This window comes from Chroicocephalus ridibundus, chromosome 3 (genome assembly GCF_963924245.1).
Source record: "Chroicocephalus ridibundus chromosome 3, bChrRid1.1, whole genome shotgun sequence".
NCBI classification, from domain to species: Eukaryota; Metazoa; Chordata; class Aves; order Charadriiformes; family Laridae; genus Chroicocephalus; species Chroicocephalus ridibundus.
The window spans coordinates 127,287,781-127,309,215 of NC_086286.1; the positions used below are offsets into that span (position 1 = coordinate 127,287,781).

Genomic DNA, 21,435 nt, shown 5'->3' on the forward strand with positions numbered 1-21,435 from the left:
AGCTGGAGGCGAAGGAAGGAATTAACTTTTCACCTGCACAAGGTGGACTCAATGACTGAGCGAGATTAGATGGGTTTTGGAAAGCCACGGGTTATCAAAGTTAAGCTAAGGATTTGATTGAGTCTGCCCAGAAATAAATCGATCGATTAAACACACCCACTTGCCAAATTTTTAATAATGCGGTGTTACATCAGTGATCAGGCGAAAAGGAGGCCTCTGCCCTGCGGCAGCCTCCCCCCAGCCCCACGCTTGTGCCCCGGCTGAGGGTCCCAACGGGGCTGCTCAAGACGCAGCCCAAACCGACTGGCTCCCTGTTAAGCCACTCTTAATATCTGAAACCTGACAGCAGGAAAACCCCACCAAAACCATTCGTAACAAAGCTTCCGAGTTATATGGAATTCCTGTCATATACACCATTTATACATGATTTCATTTTATTTGGACTCTTCCAGTTGCCAGCTCTCACACCTGGGGCTCAGGAGGCGTCAACAACCCACCACGCGCCGGGGAGCGTGAGTGTTACCCCATACTCACACTGACTATTTTTTTTTGCACTCCCATGTGTTACACAGCATATTCCTTACCGAACCGCCGCTTCGGACCTCCGCGATGGCCGCTTTTGTGAAATGCTTCGGGATCCTTCGAAGTAAAAGGCAATTCTGCCAGCTCTAGGGGCTGGGAACTCGGGGATATTAGGAAGAGCACGGCATGTTTAATGGCTGCAAACTTAATGAGCAAACACAGCACTTCTTTTGACCTCATAATTTACTTTTTAGGATAAAAGAGAGGAGGTCTTAAAAAAAAAAGCATGACGAAATGCTTCAACCAATGGCACTGCCGCATGGAGCCTGTTCCTCAGCATCCCGGAGCAGATGTGCTGCACTCAAAATGTCTTTGTCTATTAAAACTGTGTCAGCTTCAGAGACTCCAAAACTCCCTGTGGCATAAACAGAATTTCTAATGAACAGCTGCAGGATACAGGAGTAGCCGCACAAAATGCAGCTGCCGAGATCATTTTCTTTGCCGCTCTCTCACCACCTTTCCTCTGCTGCCCCAATACCCACCTTCCCCTATTTGGGTCTCTCCTGTCCTCCCTCTCCCACAACCCCACTGCCTCGCTGCGTCTTCTGCAGCCTCCACGGATGAGCGATGCCAGCCCATCGGTTTAGTTCGTCCACGTCCTTCTTCCCGCTTCCCTGTGACCCACCTCCAGCCTCCTTCTTCGCAGCAAGTCAGCTAAGGACCAGCAGTTAGAGGGCAGAGACCCAGCACTGGGTGTCTCTGCTTTCCTCTATTGACGTTTATAATTTCCGAAGCCTGCGAGCATCGCTCATCTCCTCCGACCGCATCTTGCTGTACCCGCACATCTCCCGATCTAACAGAGCCGTGCTCCCCTGCAAGCCCTTGAGCGCTCTCACGCCTCTCCAGCCTCTGCAGGGCTCTGCTGCCGTTTTGCCTGCACCAAGAAAGTGCAAAAGGGAGAAATAAAGGGGAAAAACATTACCACGCCAAACCCTGTAATTCCACAGAACATGAGCAATCCTCAGGGAAGGATTCAGCCCGAGTAAATTGAAACCCACTAATAGAGCTTTTAGCTTCAACGCTGCCTGCCAGGCCAAGGCACCAAAGCACGACTCCTTGTGTGAGTTGGTTTATTATTATTATTTTTTAAATCCTCTGCCTTTGAAACCAAAAATCTGTCAAGCATACAGCCTGGTCCAAAGGCACTTCCCAAGTGCTCTCCCGAACCTAATGGTGTCCTGTTAGCTAGCTGGAGAAACAGCTGGAATGATTATTAATTTAGTCAGGCACTTGTAACAGCCCCTGCGATGCTCAGCACCGTACTCGGAGAAAAATATAATCTTTTGTCTCAATGTAGCCCCAACAAGTACTTCGGGGAACACCAGCACAAATGAAGCCTGAATTCTTACTGCTTGATGCCTTCGATTTTCCACGGGGTTCTCCAGTACTCCATAAAGAGCCTCAGTTTCCCATTTTCAGGACATTTACAGGGAGTTAATGCTTCGGCGGGCTCTGTCCCTCTGAGTGAAAACAGCTGATAGGTTCAAAAGTTATTGGAAGTCTAACAGATAGATGCCAAAGTCCCATTTTATTAGAATGCTCTAACAACATTAAAGACCGTGTAATGCTAAGCAATAGTGTCTTTTTAAATAAATCCTTATTAACTGGCATCGAGCACCCAGGCCAGCTAAATACCTTGTGGCTTTGAGACAATCTGTCTGACGTAATCACAGAACGCCCAAATGCTTTAGTTCAACCAAGGCGCGGTGAGACCTGTGCTAGCAGCTTGAACCAGCCAAGCTTTTGCAAAGTTAATGGCGTAACACCTTCCCCGGATTGGCAGCAGGATGGGCAGGACTGATCTTATTCATAGCTGACGGGGCTTCGAACACTTAACATCGCTAACGCACTTTCGTGGTCCAGAGGGAAAATTCCCAGAGAAACTGTGTGCCGTGGATATCGTGGATACGCTCCGCTCTTCGGAGACTGCCCAAGTAATCCTCACCATGCGCAGCCCCACCTGCCCGCTCACCACAGAAGGTGAAGAGAATCCAAATGTTAGCAGAGGGGGTACGCTCGGGAAGGCTGAAGCTACTTTGGCCAGGCTTAAAAATACTCCAGGCAGAAATCTCCAATGCACAACAGCTATTTTTGCTGGGTAAGTGGGGCCAAATGTCCTCGGAGCAGCTCAGGAACGGGCAGTGGGACACTCTGCCAGCACAACGCTCGTGCAGATGAAGCAACTGCTTCCAACACAAGCTGCTGTCTCCCAGCCATCATCCCGAAGATCAGACCATTTCCAACTCATGCCAGCTTCAGGGACCGTTTGCAGAATAGATGCCGAGAGGACCTAATGGGCAAGGAAGCCACAAACACCTCTTCAGGCCATTTGCATCAGTTACTGTGGACAGAAGAGGAAGGCCCAGCATCTCTCACGCTGTGCCATCTCGCTCTCATCTCAGTGCCTTGAGCCATAAACAGCTCAGATGGCAGAAAAATATCGCGAGGGACAGCACAGCTATCTCCCTTTTAGGCTTAATAGCACAATAGTTTGGCTAGTGAGCGAGTTAGCTATTGCCATCCACTGGACAAAAGCTGCTCGTGTCCAAAGTAAATACCTGATGCCCAGCCAAGGAAAGGGGAGACATTCCCAGAGGCTGGGAAAGCTGCCGGTGAACACAGGCTTTGAAGGGCTCAGTGACACAGCCACCAACTCCACTGCGAACGTGCCATACACACAGACATGAAGGCATCGGCTTGGAACCAAGTCATTAAGATAGCCACAAAATTCACAACTCAATTTGACCACTGTATAGAATCCAATACAAATAATAAAAAAAAACAGGAGGATGGCTATATTAGACAAAGCCAATGATCCATCCACTTCAACCCCGCAACTCCTGAGTGCTCATTTCCAGCTGCTTTGGTGCGAAACACTCATAAATCACAGTCACAGAAAAGCTTATTCGGAACAATCTTCCCCTAACCACTAGCAAATAGGAGTTCCATGAGCCCCCAAAGAACAGAAGCTGCCCACCAAAACACTTTTTTGAAGCAATCAATCACGTACATTCTCATCTGTACAAAGTCTGAACTGTTTAAAAAAAAAAACAAAAAAAAAAAAGAAAAGAAAAGGAAAACCGCAGCAAGCGCTTGGTTTCACAGCTTCTTGCAGCAGTGAGTTCCACAGCTGAGCTCTGCAGGTGATTTCCTTTCATCAGCTTCAACTATAAACTCTCCTAATTCAGTCTGTGCCCTCTTCTACAGCGTTACGCACCTCTACAGCAACGGGTACAACAGGACTCTCACCCAACTCACCACGGACCCAGAGGACCAAGACTAAGAAAGCCACCAGAAGAAGAACTGCCACCTTACCTTCTCTAAGCTGTCCGACATCCCACCACGTGCTCCTCTCTGATCTAGGCAGCGTTCATCTTTTCAATCCTTGCGACCATCAGGGTTGGCAGACAAGTAGAAATACAAGGATCCTACTTGCCAAGGGATAATTTCAGCGTAAATTTGCATTTCTGCTGTTGTCTCATCCTTCCTGATGGACATCCTGGTCCTCCAGTACACTCCTTTTGCGGAGTAGCCCTCCCTCTCTTTTATCCAACGTCCTCTCTAACATCTATGTTCTGTTTTCGTTCCAGTCATTTCCTAAATTTGTGCCGAGTTTCTTTTTTTTTCTTTTAATTGCTCTCAATATGTCACTCTATATTACTCAACAGCAGATTTATTTAAATGTGTCAATGCTGTTGCTTAGCAGATCTGACTGCGCTTTACAATTTAAGCCTGCTTCGGAATCACGTGCTCCCCTTCCCAGTGCTCCCCAGCAAGTCTGGATCATCAGGAAGTTAGAGGAAAATAAAAATAAGTCCGACTCTAAAGGCAGTCCACTGGTCTGCCTAGGAAAGCTTTACTAGAGATCCTTAAAAAAAACAAAAACACCACCAAAAACCACCACAGAAGAGGAATTGTGCCAAAAAGCCCGCCCTGTTTTTCTTCTCAGTCAGGAAGCGGTATCAGGTGCTATTTGTCTCCCATTTTCTGCCTTGTACCCATGAGCTTCAATAGGAGCCCATCAAGTAAATGATCATCAAGAGCTTTGAAAAGAGTCCTAATATGGAGCTAATAGGAGCGTTCCCCAAGCAGCAAGCTAATTTTAGGTAATGGCCTTCCACCGCTCTATAAAAGGCCTGGAACACCCAGGTGAGAGCGTGTTCTGACCTTTGAAATCAGACTTGGGTCTTTGCTGAGACAGAGAGAAGATAATGTGCAACTACATCCCATACACAATGTTTCCTGCCTGGGCTTCTCAAGCTCTCCAACCAGCGATGGTGGAGGTTTAGTCATTTCCCCGACGGACTCCCAACTCACACATTCACAGACGAGTAACCGGAGTGGCTAATGGCTCCGCGCAGCCTCGGCAAGCTCCGTGCACAAATCCAGCGAGAGGCAGAAACTGTCCCAAAACGCTTATGAAAAAACACTACGTGAAACCCAGAAAATGTCATCCTTCTGCAAGCCACTGAAGCAGAATAAACCCAAACGAATTGCCCAGGAGCGCACCAAAACCTGCTGCGCAGCCACTAACAGATGCCAACTCTTCGGCATATTCATCCAGAGCTTGAACCGTGACATTGTCTCCATGGGCTTGTCTCCACTTGAGGTGTATTTCACGTTGCCCCTAAGATGACTCTTCTGCCCCAAAACCTCCAGCTCAATCATCACCCTGCATCCCTCCAAGCCAGGCTGGTTTAGGGGGAATTAATTCTCATAAACTGACGCCGTCAAGACAGTCTTCAGCAGCTGCTGATTCCGGATTCGGACAGCAAATCCCACCCAAGAAACCAGGTTCACAACCCCGGGAATTGATACCACAACCTGAGACAGCCCAACCTAAGACAGAACTTGCAGCAGGACCTGTCAGAACGGCTGCTGATGGGTTTCCCAAAATAACCCGGTTCCCTTTCTGCGGTGCCCGGTGTCCGTTTACTTACAGCCACCTAAAAATAGCTCTTCCCACTTAGATCAATGAAGAGAGCTGATAGAAGTGAAAGACGCTCATCACTCCGCACACCCGCAAGACTAAAGGAGATAAAATACTTTTGAAATGCAGCACAGGGAACAATCCTGCGCTGGCCCCGAGAGAGCCAGCTGGATGGGCCTAATGATTCTTCTCCAGCAACAGCTGTGATTGAGTTTATTTCCATTTTGTGTGATTAAAAAGAAAGAAACAGATAAAAGGGAGAACAAAAAGTCCAAGATTTCAAAAGGCACTAAATATAAAATAGTTTATATTCACTTGGCACCCTACCTTGACGGCATTTTATACGTGGTAGCCAAGCTGTCCTCAATAACTCAAAAGGAAGACGCAAGTAATTTATAGGCAAGGAAACCGAGGCACGGAAATGTTAAAATACTGACTCAGTCATCAATAAAATCAAGCGCAGGAGCAGGTTTAAAGGGCAGGCGTTCCTGACACACCTTCCCATATTCATACCGTGAGACCCCTCTCTATTTATTCTTCATGGAGCCAACACAATTGTTTCCATTGCCTGGCAAGTGTAAATCGATGCCGAAGAGTTCAGCAGCCCCTCACAAGGAGTTACAGTCCATTTAGCTGATAAAAGTTAACCGGTTTTCAGAGCCTGTTCGCACCTCACAAGGAAAATGCACTTTTTCAAAATTCAAACACACCAGTTTAGCAGCAGGATGCCTGAAATTAATCCTTTTATTTAAACACTAACAACTTCGAAGTGTCTCCAAGCAATTGCAAAGGCTTTATTAGCTAAGGCAATGAAAGCCCGCGAGCAGCCAAGTCAAGACGAAGCCAAGGTTATCTGCAGTAAGTTTCCAAGAATTAACTTTGACAACACAAACTCGCTCTTGAGAGTATTTGTAACTCAGCGGGAGGAATAAAGAGGACACCAATGCAACTGGAAAGGCAGCACTTACCCTGCCCAGATGCCTGCACAGAACTTTGCTGCTGGCAGAAGTCTGTAGGCAGGGATGGACGGAACAAACCCTCCTGGAAGCCATTCCCATGGCCATGAAGGGCAAAACGGTGATTTGGGACAGCACAGATGTCCCAGATTGTACCTCACCAATCTGACTGTCTCCCGTAAGCAAGTGACTGGCTTGGTAGATGAGCGGACAGCCGTTGACGTTGATTACCTTGACATCAGCAAGGTTTTTTGATGTAGTCTCTTATGACTGGATATACAGAGGGAAAACAAATGACTGGGAGCCCGGAAAGGTGGTAGACCTTCCATCCCATCGATGGTCAAACCTCAAGAGGACAAACGCCTGAGTAACTTCATCTACCTTTGTGGGCAGCTTTACTGCAAGCAGGATGTTGGATTAGAGACCTCCAGAGGTCCCTTCCAACCTGATTCCTTCTCTGATTCAAAGAAATGCCAAAGAGAAGGTAGAAGTCTTTCCTGGAGGTACCTGAAATAGGTAAAGCTCTAATGTATAATAAAAATAACTCTTCATAAGCGCTTCATTGAACTGATAACCTCGTGAAAGGTGGAAAGTCTCCCAGCACGCTCTGCTTCCTTTTCTCTAATGTTTACGTCTTGACAGAGGAATATATCTGTGCAATTAAGACACATCTACCACTTCCGCATTAAAATTCAAGGTGCTTTTATGGTGTCTTAATACCTGTAGGAGGTGATAAACATTCATGAGAGCAACACTGTGAGATCAAATGGGTTGGGCTGATGTTAAAAGACATTTTAAGAGACATCCTTTTAAAGATTCCTCTGCTCCCATCTCTCTGCTCAACCACTACATCACTGTTTCCCCAAATTCTTTCACGTATCCAACACGCAGAGAGATAAACAAGGCGTGTTTACCCTGGTCCCGTCTTTAGTGGAAGGCAAAAAGAATGGATCAGATGCCGTCTTTGAAATCCAGGTGTCACCAGGTTTTGGGTTTTGTTTCGTTTTGGTTTTTTAAATGCCTTCTGTTGTTACTGGAAAGTGTAACTACCGATTTAGCCAAAATCGAAAGCTCCTCTCGGGTTCGTTTTCCTTTCACCTTACTCCAACAGCTGTCTTGCCAAAATCCATAGAAGACAAAAAAATCTATAGTTCCTAGCATACACATTTTGAAAGGGTTTCAAGTGCAGAGCAAGAAGCAAGACCTTACTATGGTCTTGTAAGGCACACAGCCGCCTTCCTGACTTTCCTGGTTCTGATCCAGAAGGAAAAAACCCAAACAATCAAACCCACAAGTCACTGGTTTTGCTGACCAGGACTACTCCACTTACTGAATATCAGCAACCTTCAAGGACAGGGTATAACACACCAGCATGGAAATCACAACTGCTGGATGCAGTTCCCTTAAATCCTCTAAGCTTCTCCGCTGTAACAGCCGTTTGAGTGCTGATAAACTCACGTTCAGATTATTTTCATAAAACTGAAGTTCAGCAAATGATTTTTTAATTTAGACTGTCGCATAATTCTCAGCCTGATACATAACTCAAGCCTACTCCCCCGAACAGCCCAGGAGGCAAGGGGTGTGCTGCCTATTTTGAGGTGCGACGTGCCCCATGGGGTCACCGGGCCCCAATGACAGATTGCTCAGAGCCACGTCTTGCAGCAGAATGTGTTTTGCAGCCTCTCCAAGCCCTGGCTACCCCTCTGCAAACCTTGGCCATGTTGAGTGATGGAGTTGGATTCCGTGCATCCTTCTGCACTGGACAATTCCTCCTGCTCCACCAGCTCAGATGTTGCCTCTTGCCCAGGATGGCAGAGGCTTGCCCAGAGTGAGCAGTCCCACTCACCAGTTCTCAACAACCCATCCCTGCATCTCAAAGGCTTCTGACCCTCTTCAAAGTCAACACTGAAACACTGATCTTGGCCAAAAAAAGTCTCTGATACAGGGAGGTCATTCTAATATCAACCAGTGGAGGGCAACCACACACACGCACAACTGCCGGCATCCTACTGCCGGATTTAAAAAAAAAAAAAAAAAAAAGAAAAAAAGGCACTTCCCATTTCCAACCATCAGAAGAGTTTAAGTGTTCCATCTTTCACATTCTGCCTTATTTCTGTCTATGTCCATCCTTATGACACTTACACAGAATCCACCAAGTAGCAGATTATATTCACCCGAAATTAGGCAAAAGAGAACTTAAATTCTTCAGTTTCCCCACTCAGCAACAGTTCTGCTCTTCTCCCCAAACATGAGAAGGACAAGCCAAGCCACACAAGCAAAGCTCACAGCGGAAAAGCCACACTTTCCTCCTTGCATTTTAGCATGTAACCACACGGACAAGATCGCTGGAAGACTTTCAACACCTTTTTTTTTTTTTTTTACCAGATATGAGCTGTAAGGGGCTACCCAAACTAGGCAGTAGGAGAAGACAGCAGTTGTGATCTAGCAGGAACAGATCAGCACCCGTCAGATCTTCAGCAAGTAAAACTCTTACCCAGCCAAGCAATACCTGCAGGACATAAAGGAGAAGGCAGGTGAAGGCTGTACGGATCCCACCCCATGCAGGTAAGCCACGGTGCTCCTAACTCACAGAAGTTAGAATGCAGCAACACATCCCCCTCTGGACGGACGCTTCTTTCATGCTATCCGGAGAGGAAAGGCTAAAGCAAGCTATTATCTTCAGAGGCTTGACAAAACAGCAAGACAAATCAAACAATGCTTTAGCGAGAGGTAATCCAATAGTTCTAGCTGAGCAGTTGTTTGAACAGTGGCAGTGGTTTGGTACAAAGACAGGTTGAACATCAGTAATTCTGAAGTCCAAGCCAAGTAGATCTTAAGCAAATAGAAACCAAACCACTCCTTTTCCTTCACCCGCCCCCGGCAACCTCAGACCCCCGTCCACAGCCCAACCAAGCGCGTCCCTGCCCTGGCCAAACCACAGCATGAGCAGAGTCGTCAGCTGAACCGATAACCCCCCCGAGCTTGTCAAGACAAGTCGGTCGCGGTACGTGCCGCTGACCTAAGGAGAATACATCAGTCACAGCTGGTAGTTTGGGCACTGGAAGCAAGGAAACTGCTTGTGAACTGGCTATAAATAGCAAAGGCACTGGGGATATTTTCCCCCTGCCTGCCCTGCTTGCGCAAAGCCTTTGGAGCCCTTATCAGCCTGCTCTGATGCTCTCATGAGTCAAAATAAGCAGGAGATGGAGGGGAAAGGGTTTGTTCAGGAGAGCCCAACCACCATAATTTTTATCCCTTGGGGCAGGATATCCTGCAAGTAATGCCATTCCTCAGTTCTTTGCTGGAAAACACAGGGAAAGGCAGGTGTTTGTGGAAAAACCACTGGGTGACTCAGTTCTTCAGCCCCGCCGTTCTCCCCATCAACATTGCAACAGCACAGCTCCCCGGTGTCACGGGGGGTGAGACACAGGGACTCGCTCAGCATATGAAATGGGAAGTCAACAACCCAATCACTCCTGATTTTTAAGGATACTCATTTCTTCATCATCATTATGTTCTGTTGTAAAAGTCACTTTACGATCTGGGCTAATCTGGGATGCTGTTGCATCATCGCCTGAGAAAGTGTTGTTGATAAACAATTATTAAGGGGGGAAAAAAAAAACCCCAAGGAAAGAGGCAAACAGAAATCAGTGCTTCGCCTTCGGCCTCCAAAGGATCTTCTGCACTCAAACCTGTTTTGGCCACACTGTGCCACAGCGTTTGTTCACTGTGCGCCAGTAAAACACTGTGGCTTTCCAGCCAGGGGTGGTTTTCACTACCACTGGAAAAAAGGGAAAGGGGCTCTGTGTCTTTGGTACGGACCGCCATGGCCCCACGGCTGTGCCAGTACCTCTGCCTGTTCTCTGGCCCCAAGTCCAGCTGGTGTAGTCCAGCCCCTTTTGTGTTCTTATACTTCCTCACCTTCCTGAACGCAGTGCCCACATCTGACCTGCCTTGCGGGTTCAGTTCATAGAATCACAGAATGGTTTGGGTTGGAAGGGACCTTAAAGATCATCCAGTTCCACCACCCTGCGCTGGGCAGGGACACCTCCCACCAGCCCAGGTTGCTCCAAGCCCCGGCCAACCTGGCCTTGAACCCCTCCAGGGATGGGGCAGACACAACTTCCCTGGGCAACTTGGGCCAGGGCCTCACCACCCTCACACCAAAGAATTTCTTCCTCAGATCTCATCTCAATCTCCGCTCTTTCAGTTTAAAAACGTCCCCCCTCATCCTATCTTGCCACTCCCTCATATAGAGTCCCTCCCCATCTCTCCTATGGGCCCCCTTCAGGTACCAGAAGGCCGCTATAAGGTCTCCCCGGCCAGAGCCTTCTCTTCTCCAGGCTGAACCCCCCCAGCTCTCTCAGCCTGTCCTCACAGCAGAGGGGCTCCAGCCCTCTGAGCATTTTCGTGGCCCCCTCTGGGCAAACAGTCCATTGTCCTTCCTGTGCTGAGGACTCCGTAGCTGGATGCAGTGCTCCAGGTGGGGTCTCACCAGAGCAGAGTAGAGGGGTAGAATCACCTCCCTTGACCCGCTGGCCACGCTGCTTTTGATGCAGCCCAGCATGCTGTTTGCTTTCCGGGCTGCCAGCGCACGTTGCTGGCTTGTGCTGAGCTTCTCATCCACCAAGTTGTGCCCATTTCTCATCCCGGTTGTGCTGATTTCTGGACCACAGCTGGGGATCGTGTGGGTCAGTGCTGGACGGCCGATGCCACCACTGGTGGGTTACACCCTGGGCGAGCGACCCCCAGTGCCCAGGAGCATCCCTCCTTGTGCCCCGGTGACCGGGCCCTCAGCCCTGAGCCGTGCGTCTCGGAGCAGAGCCTGGCCGCGCCGCCCACGGCTGGGGAGGGACGGGGAATGCTGCTGTTAGCCCCATTCACAGCATTTAATAACAAATAAAGACCCATGAAATACATGGGAAGGGTTATTACTTCAACATGTATAAAGGAGACATTGAAGTGACAGGGAACTTCACTTCCCACCTTTTGAGGGGATAATACAAACCAGCAGAGCGGAAAGAAATCCAAAACATCATTTATCAAAGCAGCAACAGAATTTTCTGTCAAAGGAGAGATTTCACAACAAGGATGCTTTTGGCATGGGTGGATTCATGGCAAAACAATGAAGCAATGCGAATGATATATGATCACTTCTTTGCACAGAGCGCCGAAAAGCTTTCAGAAGCTTTATAAAATTAGAGCTGCTTATGTTTAACAGCTAAAATGAAAAGGTGGGGAAGGAGCGCTTCCCCCGTGCTGCTCTCTAGAAGCGGAGCTCATGATTGTACTCAGCGGGAAACGCGCTACTCGTCGAGCACTCTCGGCGCCTTCCCTCCCACCGAGCCGCTGGCACAGGGGGAGCTCAGCACTTTGCAGAACCGGGTCCTTGCTTTTGTTCCTCTCGCCTCCCTCCCTCCCCACGTACTCTCCATCCTCCCTTTGACACACACAGATGGAAAGACCGACGATAACACATCAATTAGGTTATTTGAAGCCTTGCTCCTAGCTACTCTAAATGCAGGCACATGAAGCAGCAGGATTCTGCTGGTGACATTTGGACCACAAATGAAGTCCCCAAGAGTAATAAACAATCAGGTAAAGAAATCTGGAAAGAAATTACCCAGCACACCTCATCTTCTTGGCCCCCATGAGATCCATATAAAATGTGTTAATGCATCTGATTATGATCTAAATTATGTACAGAGGCTCCTGCCAAGCACTCTGTGAAGTTTCTTTATTGTTAAGTTGAAAGCTGTTTAAGAATGGTCCAGTCATCATGTTTCAAATTAGATTTGGGAAAAAACATTTTCCTACTTTATTGCTGGCTCAGAACACGGGTTTGCGGGAGAAGGTCGATGTGTGGTTTTTCTCTGCTGAAGAAAGAGCAGAAGCGGTGACAGAACAAAAGAAGAGTCAGTCCATTGCCCGTCCTTCTCTCGTAACCTGAGCTGCGTGGATTTACTGTACACAGACATGCCAGAAGATGACTCTAGTTTCAGCTGGCTTTCTAGATGTGCTTTTTTCCAAAAGGGGGGGTATAAACAGTAAGGTGTTCTCAAGCACACGTTCCACGGAACTCTGAATGGAAGGGTTTTTGAAAAAGGAGTGCGATAAGAATGGCTTGCAAAACGCCACATGAGACTTTCCCCATGCTGACCTGTCCTCGACTCTGCCAGCAAACCATTTTGTTCCTTGGAGGCAGGTAAGAAGCTGGGTTTTTTCTCCCCAGTAGGCTGTACCAACACTGGAGCTTTTTTTTAAAACAAACAAACAAAAAAAAATATACACACCTCCCAGGTATATATTCACCTACAAGATTGGGAGAGCACCCACCCTTTTACACGGCAGCCCTCACGACCCCACTTGCAGATAAAAACTCCACCAACCCAACCTGTGTTTTATCTTCTGCTGGCGTCCGAGCGAGCCCTCGCTGCACTGCTCAGCACCTCCTTCCCGCTGCACTGCTGCTTTCCCCAGGTAGAAGCAGAGCCAAGGGCACCTTGCTCCAAAGAGCTGGGGTTTTTTTTTAAAGGTGGGTCCCCATATATTAAAGGTCTTCCATCTGTTCCCTCTGCCCTTCCAAATACACAGCTCTAGCAACAACCGCATGCATCTGGACGAAGCAGGGCCCTATGGAACAGAGCTCGCTTATAAAAGCTTTTACGCACTTATTTTGCGCTCTACTGCATATAAACACATACACACATATCTGCATACGCCAGACAACTGTCTGCACCTCCTCTCAAGGCGCACAGCTCATCTTTGGTATAGGGCTTAATACTTCACATGCATCACTCTAGTCTCCAGCGTAACAGGCGTTTTAAGGTATCAACCACACCCAAGCCCTCCGGCATGTCAAGACGGTCATTTGAGACGCACAACAACTGTTGGACGCATTTAATATCGCTCCACAGGATGACGTTAGAAGTTAAGCATTAGAAATTCACATTTAAAGACATGCCTCTTGCTCGGCATGTGCTAGGGCCCGTGTTCGAGCAGCTTCGCTTCCAGCTCCAAACATCTCAAGTCAGGCAGCAGGGGAAGCAAAACGCAGAGAGTGAGGCATAAGTGTTGAAGCCTAAATGTTGAACGGAGATGTCCTTGGCCAATCTTCCAGCATTCGTTCCTGAAAACACCAGCTAGGCAACCAGGCAATTATGCCAGTGGCCAGAACTCCTGCCTGCGGTGAAATTCAGCGCAGACATGAAGACCGAACTCGGGAGTTAGCGATGCAAGACTCTGCCGGAGCCAGGCCTTGTTATCAGCAGATCTGCAGGAAATTAGGGATCAGGAACTACCATTTCTAGCCACCACGGTAATGTAGTGGTTTAAACACCAAAAAATGCTTTAATGTAGAATCACAGGCTGGATGCCAGCCAGCCAAAAGCGCTGCTTTAAAAGGAAGAACTTATCACTACGAAACACTTACTAAACAAGATGTTAGGCGCTTGAAAATAAAGCCTTCGCTAAACAACCAGATTTTAACCTGAAATTTTGCACGTTGGCATTCTCTTCTGCTGCAGGTACGACTGATTCCCTTACACAGCATGCTTATTTTCTCTCTTTCTCTCTTTTTAAGAAGAAAAAAAAAGAATTTTCTCTTTCAGTTTAACTTTGAGGCAAGATGGAAGACCACAGCCTGGCCTCAAAGACATGAGATCTTTTGAACTCCAAGTCAGCAGGCTCTCACAGGAGCTGAGCTCGAGGGCTGCTCTGGAATAAATCAAAAAGGATTTTCTCTTTCACTTGAATAAGGCAGAAAAAAACAACCCCTACGTGTAGAGATATGTAGTTGGGGGTGGGGAAACAGCTAACAGGGTAAAAAAAAAAATAGAAAAAAGCAACTTAAGAGTGCCATTAGGCTTGATTGCCACGATCCCATAAGCTAAAGACTATCCCGCACGCTTGGATTTCCTGGAGGAAATCACCGACACAGTTGCTAAGTCTGCTGGAAGCGGTTCAACCCAAGTATATCGGGAGCAGATGCTCCAAACGTGACACACAAGGACACAGCGCTCCTGGAGAAATCTTTGACAGCAAGTCAAAACAGGGGCCTGAACTGGTCATGTGTCATTAGAGACGCAGCTGTGATTTTTTTCACAGATTAGTAGAGTTCAAGGCCAAAAGGGACCTTTGAGAGCACCTAGTCTGCTTCTTGCTGCATCACGGGCCGTTACACTTCAGCCAAGTTTTCCTAAGAGCAGGAGTTAGATCTGGCAGACAAATCCCGACTCGAATAACTGTGGCAGCTCCCAGTAACAATCCACGTGCTACTTCCACTCAAAAACTCGGGCTCCAGAGCAGCTTTGCCTAGGATACAACTGCCTCTTGGTGCCCTTGTGTCCCTCTGCCAGAAAACGGCGCTCCCTGGCAGAGGCAGAAGCGACTCTGTGCTGCAGCCACTTTGCTTCACGCTTGACACCTTTGCTCAAGCCCAAATTCATCAGCAGTGTTGACAACCCTCTGGAGTTTGCCTGCAGGAGCTCAGCGCAGGGCACAAAATCCCATCCTCTGGCTTCGTTCCAGGAGGGAGAGGGAAAACTGGAGAAGGAGAAAGGTGCTGCTGGCAGCAATCTGCAGCCTCTGCGGCGAGATCGCCTGCACTTCCCGGCCAGCCACACACCCCCGCAATAGCTGTGCATCAGCAGCCCACGCACTAATTCTTCCACAGTGAACCTACCTCGATTACAAAGCATTTTGGGACAAGAATCTGCCCAATGAATGATGATAAAGAAGAAAAATTTTCAGACCACGCATGCAGTTTCAGAGCCCAACTCCCCCCACTGGGCTGTGTGCGGCGATTTGGATCCCGAGGCACCCGGACACCGAGCCGGCGAGCTCAGACCATCAGTGATATGCAACACCACGTTTCAAATTAGAATTTAAACTGCTGAAGTCAGAATATTGTGAAATGCCGCTTCTTCGCCTGCAGTTCTGCCAACTGAATTCGGCTAAAACTTTCAAAAAATAATAGATGATTAACAAAAAAGAGGTGATGGCCGAAAAATACATAAGGGGCTTGATTAAGACCCCATGGGTGACCCTGTACCGTTGCTGCCCAACTTTTACAAGCCTTCCAGGCTCTGGCCAGGCTCCTTTCAGTGGTGCCCGGGGACAGGACAAGGGGTAACAGGCACAAACTTGACCATGGGAAGTTCCACCTCAACATGAGGAAAAGCTTCTTTGCTGTGAGGGTGGCAGAGCCCTGGCACAGGCTGCCCAGAGAGGTGGGGGAGTCTCCATCTCTGGAGACATTCCAACCCCGCCTGGACGCGTTCCTGTGCCACCTGCTCTGGGTGACCCTGCTCTGGCTGGGGGTTGGACGGGATGGTCTCCAGAGGTCCCTGCCAACCCTGTGGTTCTATGATTCTATGATTCCCATCTCACTGTTACTTTGACTTGACTACGGGGAGAAGGGAGCGTTGCTAGCAGAGTAAGCAGAGCGCAGAGGTGTTTTGGTAGACCGTGCTAAAATACAGCGAGGGCAAAAGCAATCTAATACCAGGCATGGAGCCAACTGACACGGCAGGGCTCGTCTGTGCTTTACCTTCTGCACTTCGGCTCAGATCTGTCGTGCATCACACAGCGACTCCTTCACTGCTTTTCTTCTTTCTCCCCACGTTGATCTCAAGGGTTCTTCCCCTGTTTAATATAGAAACACAAACAAAACCACATGTACTTAAGCAACATATTACCCACCGCCTAGAGGCATCAGGCAAGAGAGGCTGCCTATTAGCACATTGGCTAAAAACACTCCTTCCAGACCTTCTCCAAACAGATGAGAGATTCACCATGTAGTTGGTTTTAAGGCTGAAAGCTCCCACGGGCTCGACAATCTGGGCCGCTGAAGAGTATCAGCGGCTGCAGGACAGCGGCTGAGGAGACAGGCACAGGATTTGGCCCAAGGCAAAGGACACCTCCTTGGGTGCTATGATGCCCAGTGCAACGAGGCACATCCTCAGCTCCTGCGTGTTCCTCAGCACGGCAGAGACTCACAAAGGGAGCGCGGGGCATCCACAATAAAAAGCAAACTGGCCAGAATTCCCCAAGCAAAGTTTTGATGACCCAGACTGCTGGTCCTGAGCTGCTTCCATTGCGGGAACACCGGCAAAATGAACTCTGAGCCTTCCCTATCCAAATTTGATGCTTTGGCTTGTAAGAGCAGAATTCAACACTTACAGGAACAGCCAGATCCTAAAGAAGGATGCGAGAGACGCTCTTGGTTGTCCCTGCCACTGAGTTGCTGAGTTATCTTCACTCCACCAAACCCTGGCCCGTTCATTACCTGAAGCTGGGGACGAGGGTACTTGGCTTCGCAAGAGCCAGCGCAACCCAGAGCAGCAGAACTGCAGTGGTAAATGATCAGCATGCTTTACAAACGCTGCTGCTGCGACCTCTCTCTAAACGAGACAACCTGGAGAAGGGCTATCTCAAATCCTTTGCGGCTAAACGGGACGAGATGTGGGCCGCCAGCTCTGTGCTCCACCAGCTCAAAGCCAGCTTTGCAGGCATTCTGGGCTCCCTTCACAGAAAACATTTCCACTACAACACCTAGCAACCGATAGCTCTGAAGTCACACGCATTTGACCGTTTCCCACAAAAAAAAAAATAAAAAGAATCAACTACTTTGTTGTGTAAGTGCCAAGGTCAAAGGGGACCTCCACAAACCATCCCGACTGACCTGCTGCATGACACACCGTGAGTTCCACCCACCACTTCCACCCTCGAGCCCAGTAACTCACTATGATTTTTCCTCCAGCTTTTTCCCCAGCTCAAATCCTCTCCCGGACACGCTTCTGCTGCACACAACTGTCTGATCTCAGCAGCTATACATATAGGAAACCGAAACAAAATAAAATACCTTCTGCCAACCGAAGTCAAAGGCTGCAGGACTGTTGTTCAGCGGGCGATGCCTTTGCTGTAGGTGGCATTTCCTTTTGTTTCAGAACAAAAAGCGCTGCTCATCAGGGCCATCCGCACGCCTTCACCCTCCTACACAGCCTTTTGGACAGCCACGGTTTTGGCGGCCGCTACAAGCAGAATGTCCCAAGCCTCCCTCTTCCCACCCCTGCTCTTAACTAATGCGTTCCATACCCGCAGCCTTTCACACAGTCCCAGCTCTGCCGCCGATCCCAGCAGGGAGATGGAGCTGGTCCTCGGGGGCTGGCACTGGGCTCTGGTGACGAGACTGGCAGCTGCTTATAAAGGCTGCCTCCATCCTTTTCACTTTGGCTAGCAAAATGCTTCCTAAGTGCCTACATCTCTGGGCTATGAAGAAGGAAACGTATCATGAACGAAGCTCTTCTCTCTTTTGGCAGGCTGCAGGACGTGGCACATTTCCATCTGCACAAGGCTACAAGATGTTTGCAGAGACGAGAACTAACAGCCCCGACCCCTCTGCCCCTCGCTCCTCCCTGGATTGCAAAGCTCTTTCCAGAGTTCTCCAGAAATCACGAGGGAAGATGTTACTCAACAGCCACAGCTGAAGATTTCACTTCGACGTGCCCCGCAATACCCGCTTCGACACCCACATTATGCGAACCCAGCATCTGTACACAACCCTCGCTGGCTCTTTGAGGTCTGGAAATGTTTTATTGCAAGCTTTATAGTTTGTAAAATAAAAACCCACATCGGTTAAATTTTGCACTTTTTTTTTTTTTCCCAAAGTCATGAATTATTCTGGGTCCCCAAAACTCCAGACACTTGAAGCAAAGGATCCAAGAAATCAGAGCACCTGGAAATCACAGACTGGTTTGGGTGGGAAGGGACCTTAAAGATCATCCAGTGCCACCCCCTGCCCTGGGCAGGGACACCTCCCACCAGCCCAGGTTGCGCCAAGCCCCGGCCAGCCTGGGATGCCCAAATTCGCATCAGTTAAACAAAACACTCTCCTGAGAACTTTGGTTTTTTTTTAAAAGTGCAATTCTAATATAAGCTCTGAAAAACATTAGGGTGCTCATGGGATAAACATTACCTTAGGAGAACAGCAAAGCCCCTTCTCTAATAAACGCTGTGTAACTTATATAACATAAAAATTACAGCATATATTAATGACAGTGATCAGAATACAATATTAACAGCAATAATGGTACACCAGCACGGGCTCACCTCAAAAGAAAGGCAGTTTCTCTCTACTCCCCATCAGAGACGCGGTGGCAAGTAGCCGTTATGACTTCATTTTATTTTTTATTAGTTTTTACAAGCTAGCTATGCTAAAAGGTTGCACCAGTAATTTAAACTGCAGTTGTCAGCAGAAGTGAAGGACATTGTGGGATACATTTTATTCCAGCTCTTTTATTGCTTGGCTCCTTGGAGTGATTCAAGCAGCTTAAGGATTTCAGAGGTACTGTCACAACAGTATCTGGCCCTTAGCAAGCTGCCATTTAAAAACAAAACAAAAAACAACCCAAAAACCCAGCCTCTGAAGAACTGGCTGGACCAGCAGAAGCTGTTCAAGACTCAACAACTGCTGATCGCTACCAAGTTGATCCCTCAGGGGGACGCGCACTTTCTGCGATGTTATTCTCACTCGACAGAAGGGGAGGTGGCTCCGTCATACGTGGTAAATGCTGATTTTTGCAGCTCTGCCAAAACACACATACACGTGTCGTGACTCTCCCCGCCACCGGTGGGGGCCAGCAGCGCTCTGGCACACACCTGCTCTGCTGCGATACGGCAACGCGGGCGACGTGCTGCTTCCCATCCCTGGGGGTACAATCAAGCGTGGTAGCGTGCGACGGGTGCTCTGTGGGATGGAGCACAGTCTGGACGGACTGACGGCACGCATCGTAATTAGGCATTAAAGACGACCTTGTGCTAATTTTCTTCTAAACAAATCTCTCCTTTCTCCCTCATCCCTATGCCCAAAAGTGAGCTCTTCCATAACGTGCGCTGTGATTGAAACACGGCTCACCGAGGTGCTGCTGGCACACACGAGGAACCGGGCAGAAGCAGGCTGGGGTCCTCCAGACCCGGTCCCAGGAGATGGAGACACCAGATATCCCCGGGGTATTTGTTTCGCCTTGCCCGGCACTGCCCCATCAATCAAGGGCAGGTGACGCTGCTTCCCCGCGGTGCCAGCCCCTGAAGGGGATAAGCAGAGGACTGGAGCGCGACGTGGCTGGCGCAGACCCAACCCAGGAAAGCCTCAAACAGCGCTGGCAAAAGCAGAAATGTTTTGAAGATTCCCGAGACAGCAGGCATCTGCTTTCTGTCCAAGCACCACCCCAGGGTTCTGCTGGACTCTTCTCTATGGACGATCAAAAAGCGATTTAATTTGCATCGGCTATCCCCTGAACCAGCAGACCAACCCAACCGCTCCTCCCTACTCGAGCGAGCAGGTTGGAGATGCTGGTCTTCATCCTCGTCCAGCTGCCCCGAGCGCCGTGGGGCTGGAGGGTAGAGAACACCCCGCTGCCGAGACATCCACTGGCGGCTTGCCTGGCAGAGGACTCCCAGATGCAATTATGAAAACTGGCCCAGAAAAAGGGAGGGGGATGTTACTTTTTTTCTGGGAGGGGGGAAGAACAAACAGGGGCATTCTTGGTCAAAGCAGTGCGTTACTTTGGCCACCAGACTGAATTCAAGTCCGGCTTCCCTGCTGCTCCGTGGGATGCTGAGCTTTCCTGAGGTCCCTACGTGGTACGCACACTCTGGCAAGCCATGAAACGCGTGTGGACCACCTCACCCCGCCTCTCGGGGTGCTCGCAGCGAGGGGCTGCTCCCAGGCTGACCAACCTCCGCTGGAACGGTTTGTGCTCTCACCTGCACCGCGGCTTCTGATTCAGCAGAAGGTAAAACCCAGCTGAACCCAGGTCACTCTGCGCTCGGGGCAGAGGCAGCCTTGCTGCCTGCAGATCTCGGTTACACCACCGAGTCGCGGCAAGAGCCCAACCTACATTGCCCAAGGCATAAGGCAGCGTTACTTGGTGCCTCCAAAGTGCTTCTATTACAAAGGTGAGGTTTCTGCAGGAACCAACACTCTAATTTCTTTGACCTGCACAGACAGAAGCCTTAAAACAGTATTAACAACTGCAAGTAATTCCTGCAGCAATAGCTCAGCAGCTCCACTGCTGTCACCTCAGATGAAACCGCTAAGCACCATCATCCCCAGCGGAGATGACAGAATCACAGAATGGTTTGGGTGGGAAGGGACCTTTAAAGGCCATTCTGTCCAACCCACTGCCATAAGCAGGGACACCTTCAACTGGATCAGGTTGCTTGGAGCCCCGTCCAACCTGACCTGGAATGTTTCCAGGGATGGGGCAGCCACCACCTCTCTGGGCAACCTGGGCCGGAGTTTCATCACCCTCATCATAAAAAATGTCTTATGTCCAATCTAAACCTACCTGCTTTCAGTTTAAAACCATTGCCCCTTGTCCTGTCACTACAGGCCCTGTTAAAGAGTCCTCCTCTTTCTTATAAGCCCCCTTTTAAGTACCAAAAGGCCACAGTGGGGTCTCTGCGGAGCCTTCTCTTCTCCAGGCTGAACCCCCCCAGCTCTCTCAGCCTGTCCTCCCAGCAGAGGGGCTCCAGCCCTCCCAGCATCTCCGGGGCCTCCTCTGGCCCCGCTCCAACAGCTCCGTGTCTCTCCTGTGCCGAGGCCCCAGCGCTGGAGGCAGCACTGCAGGGGGGTCTCCCCCGAGCGCAGCAGAGGGGCAGAATCCCCCCCTCGCCCTGCTGCCCACGCTGCTGGGGATGCAGCCCAGGCTGCGGGGGGTTTCTGGGCTGCCAGCGCACGGTGCTGGCTCCTGTTGAGCTTCTCATCCGTCAACACCCCCAAGTCCTTCTCCTCAGGGCTGCTCTCCATCCCTTCAACCCCCAGCTGTACTGATACCAGGGGTTGCCCCGACCCAGATGCAGGACCTTGCATTTGGCCTTGTTGAACTTTATGAGGTTCACATGGGCCCACTCATCAAGCCTGTCTAGGTCCCTCTAGATGGCATCCCCTTCCTCTAGTTTATC

The 21,435-nt window shown here is 49.3% G+C and overlaps 1 protein-coding gene across 5 annotated transcripts in view; it reads right to left on the reverse strand.

Annotated features, from left to right (window-relative positions):
* The window catches only part of EXTL3 (exostosin like glycosyltransferase 3), a 167,662-nt gene that overhangs the window by 50,214 nt on the left and 96,013 nt on the right, over positions 1-21,435 (reverse strand). For 4 of the 5 annotated variants that reach the window (XM_063330725.1, XM_063330724.1, XM_063330728.1 and 1 more), the window contains one exon: positions 16,019-16,113. The gene's annotated coding sequence lies outside the window, so the exon portion shown is untranslated. Of the gene's footprint in view, positions 1-16,018; positions 16,114-17,332; positions 17,820-21,435 lie in introns of those variants that run through there. The other variant, XM_063330726.1, reaches the window with a different exon arrangement.